A 4,770-nucleotide genomic window follows, 5' to 3' on the forward strand; every position below is an offset into this window, starting at 1 on the left:
GGTCTGGTGTGCCACGCATTCAATAAGGCCTTCAATTTTCTTCTCTGGAAGGTTGAACTGGCGTGCCACGCTTTCGAACTAGCGTCCCACGTCCTTGATAATGTATGATTAGCCTTCTAGTCCAGTAGCTGGCGTGCCACGCCCATGATTCAAGTGGCATGCCCATGATGTGAGCAAAGTCGGTGTGCCACGCCTTAAGTTCCAAGTGGCACACCTTCGATGAGTCCATGTACCTCTTTTTCTAAAATGTTGAACTGGCGTGCCACGCTCAGTCTCAAGTGGCACGCCCATAGTGGTGATGAGGGTTCATGAGCTTGGCGTGCTACGCCTCTAGTACCAAGTGGCACGCCCATAATGGTGCTTCCTCCATTCTCCTCTGCTCAGCTGTATTGGCGTGCCACGCCTTCGAACTCAAGTGGCATGCCCATTGTACATGGTAGGGTTGGCGTGCCACGCCCTTTGTGAATCTTCAATGGTCCTTCTCTGGTCAGAGTGCCTGGGGTGCCACGCCTATAGTAAACCTTGGAGTTCCTTCTCTAGAAAACATAACTGGTGTGCCACGCCTGGCCTTGGCGTGCCACGCCCATTTTAATTCATCAGAGCCTCCTTTCTGGAAAAAAATAGTTGGCGTGCCATGCCTGGCCTTGATGTGCCATGCCCATGCTAATCCTTCATGGGTTCTCCTCTGGAAGATGTAACTGGCGTGCCACGCCTTACTCTGGTGTGCCACGCCTTACTCTGGCGTGCCACGCCTATGGGAGCTCCTACATTTTGCTCCCTAGTGTTGATAACTAGCGTGCCACGCCCAATAGCTGGCGTGCCATGCCCAGTCAATTTATTGGCATTTGCACCAAGTGGCACACCCAATACACACGCCCAGTTCCTTTTTCTTGCTTTCTTCTTCTTTTGATGCTATTTTCACCTGAAATTCAAACAAGATCCCTTTCAAAGCAATGTACCATAAAATTTATCATTTAGTTCAAGTAGTTGCATCAATTAAATGAGAATTCATCAATTCTATGGGCCTTTTAGCTAAGAGAAAGAGGTAGATAATATAAGTCATCAGGCACTAAAAACTGATTCTGGGGTTTAGCACCAGTAGCTCGGATCCAATTTTAATGAAGTGACTTCATTAGTTAGATTTGGGTTATATTGTATTTTATTTTATTTTGGTTAATTTTATTCCCAAACACAATCTTTTGGGGTTTAGTAGTTATTATTCTATTTTATTTTCAAATCAAATTAGGTTAGATATAAAAGGGAAAAGATTTAGCCCTTCGGGCTTTTCTCCTCTCTCTTCTTCCTCATTCTAATTTTTACACACTTTTGGAACCCTAGCCTTTCTCTAAGCCATGAGCAACTAAATCTTCCTTGTTAAGATTAGGAGCTTTGTTTATTATATGGATTAATACTATTGTCACTCTACTTTAACTCATGTATTGATTTAAATTCAAGGATTACTTTTGTTCTTCCTCTTATGAAATTGAGTGTATTGGAAAATAACTCTTGTTCTAACATTAAATCTTGTTGATTGTTGCAAAAGTTAACTCACCTGAATAATAGCTTGAAAGTAAATTCCTCCTAAATCACTAATTGCCTAGACATAATGGGATACATGACATATAATCCTCTTATATCTGGTTAATTAGGGTTCTTGTGGCTAATAAATTAGAATTGAACCTAACCGTATAATCTATATTAGGTGACCAAGGAATTGGCATTTGATTAGGTTATAGGAGACTAAATCACTAAGGAATTAGGATTTAGTCAATTACAGTTTGACATGAATAGAGTCTTGTGTGATTAAAGTAGTTGGTAAGAAACATTAATCCAAAAAATTAAAATCTCTGAAACCTTAACTGTTCTCTCACATACTTCCCATACCAAATTTTTAGCGCCATTGTCGAGTTTTGATTGTGATTGACAACTACGTGTTGTTTGATAACTTAGATTAGATGTTCTTTGCATTAATGTTGTTTAATTTTCTTCATTAATTTTTTGAAAAAATTTAGCTTTATTTTATTAAAATTTTTTTAATTTCGAATATTAAGTAGTGTCCCCATAGTTTCTTTATTTTATTTTTCCTATTCATTTTTCCTCATTACTTTCAAGATTTTTGGTTTATTTTTCTTATTAATTTTCAAAATTTTTGGTGTTATTTATTTAGTTTATTTTATTTTATTTCATTTACTCAGGTTACCTCATTCGGAATTCTCTTCAATCTGACATAGAGATTCTCACTTTTTTTGTTTCTATTTGTTTATAACCAGGAACAGGAACAAAGAACCTTTTTTACACTTTGATCCTGAGATTGAAAGGACCTTAAAAAGTCGTTTACAACAGGCAAGAGCTTACAAAGCTGATGAGAATCTCAAGGATAATTTTGAAAAGAAAGTTGACAAGTTCACTATGGATTCCAACAACAACAATCTTGTTAATCCCAATGCTCTCCATGGACCTAATACACCTGAGCAACCTAGAAGGACACTTGATTCATACACTACTCCTAGTCCTAATTTCTATGCAATAGTATTATTGTACCTCCTGTAGTTGGTAACAACTTTGAACTAAAGCCTCAACTTATCACTTTGGTGCAGCAGAATTGCTTGTTTCACGGACTCCCGCAAGAAGACCCAAACTTCTTCATCTCAAATTTCCTATAAATCTATGACATTGTAAAGACCAATGGTGTTCAGCCAGATGTTTACAAGTTACTCCTCTTTCCATTTGCTGTACGGAACAGAGCTAAGAAGTGGCTTGATACACAGCCTAAGGAGAGCTTGCATACTTGGGATAACTTGGTCAACAGGTTTTTGACCAAGTTCTTTCCACCTCAGAAGTTGACTAAGCTGAGGACTGATGTTCAGACTTTTAGATAGAGAGAGGGTGAATCTCTCTATGAAGCTTGAAAGAGATACAAGTTGATGCTCAAAAAATGTTCTCGTGACATGTTCTCAGACTGGATTTAGTTATAGATCTTTTATGATGGAGATACTGAGACCGAAAAACTGTCTCTGGATAATTCTGCACGTGGCTCCCTCTACATGAAAAAGACCACCGAAGAGGCTATGGAGTTGATTAAAATGGTTGCTAATAATACTTGTTTTCTTCAAAAAGGACCTCTGTGAAGAAAGGAGTCATGGAATTGGATGCTTTGGATGCTATTCTTGCTCAGAACAAGGCCATGTATCAACAGATCAATGCCATTACCTAGCACTTGAGTGGAATGTAAGTCTCGGCCCTTAATACTTGAACAAGTCAATTACGTGGACAATTCCTCTAGAAATTCCAATAATGATCCTTACTCTAAAACTCTCAATCCGGGATAGAGGAATCACCCTAATTTTGGATGCAAGAATCAACAACAAAGGCAACAATATTTCAACAATAACTCTCAGGGCAATTTCAAGTAGAACAACTTCAACAACCAGTAGTTTCAGCCCTTTCAACCACATCAAGCACCTTCTCAGTCTCAGAATTCTCCTGACATGGCATCTATTATTGCAAAACTCTCCAAGAATACTCATAGGTTTAAGTAAGAAACCAGAGCTTCACTTAGGAACTTGGAGATTCAAATAGGTCAGTTGAGTAAACAAGCACCTGAGAAGCCTCCTAATACTCTTTCTAGTGATACAGTGCTTAATCCAAGGGAAGAATACAAGGCCATCCATCTGAGAAGTGGTAAGGTAGCAAGTCCAGAGGCAAAGGTTAGTGAAGAACCGGTTGAAAAAGAAGTCTTGGAGGAGGCCAAGGAGAAAGAGGAGCACACCTCCTCTAGACACCTGAACAATCCTATTTGGGTTGATCTTGAGAAGTATTCAGTGTTACCTAAGGCAATTGAGTATAAGTCTAAGATGCCATATCCTCAGAGGCTTTAGAAGGCTTCTAAAGACAAGCAGTTTTCCAGATTTTTAGAGGTCTTCAGAAAGCTTTAAATCAATATTCCTTTTGCAGAATCTCCCTGAAAAGATGAATTGGAAAGAGAGTGATACAATGGTGTTAATAAAGGAATGCAGTGCTATTATTCAGCAGAATCTCTTTGAAAAGATGCAAGATCTGGGGAGCTTTTTTATTCCTTACACCATTGAAGACATCACTATTCAGAAAGCCTTATGTGATCTTGGAGCTAGAATCAATTTCATGCCACTATCCTTGATGAGAAAACTCCAAATTGATGAGGTAAAACCCACTCATATTTCTCTATTGGATATGGAAGAGGACAAAAATGCCTCTATTATTTTTGGAAGACCCTTTTTAGTTATAGGAAGAGCCCTTATTAATGTTGAAAAGGGTGAATTAACTTTGAGGGTCAATGAAAAGGAGGTTGTGCTTAATGTTCTTGAGGCTTTGCAACACCCTAATGATTCTAAAGGGTGTATGGGAGTCAATCTGATTGAGCCTCTAATTAAAGAGGTATTTGAAGCTGAAGAGCTTGACGATGTTCTGGAATCCCCTTCTAAGGATGATTTGCTTGAGATTGATGATTCACTACCTCAGAAAGAGAAGCCTCACATGCTTAGTACTGAGAAAGGGGCTCCGAAGCTTGAGTTGAAGCCCTTGCCACCCTCTTTAAAGTATGCATTCCTAGGTGAGCATAATACTTACCCAGTGATTATTAGCTCCTCTCTGAGGCATGAGGAGGAGGATGTGCTACTTCAGGTACTCAAGAGTCATAAAACGGCTCTTGGGTGGACCATTAGTGATTTGAAGGGGATTAGTTCGGCCAAGTGAATTCACAAAGTCTTGCTTGAGGATGATGTTAAACCGGTT

Source organism: Arachis duranensis, chromosome 9 (assembly GCF_000817695.3).
Source record: "Arachis duranensis cultivar V14167 chromosome 9, aradu.V14167.gnm2.J7QH, whole genome shotgun sequence".
NCBI lineage: Eukaryota > Viridiplantae > Streptophyta > Magnoliopsida > Fabales > Fabaceae > Arachis > Arachis duranensis.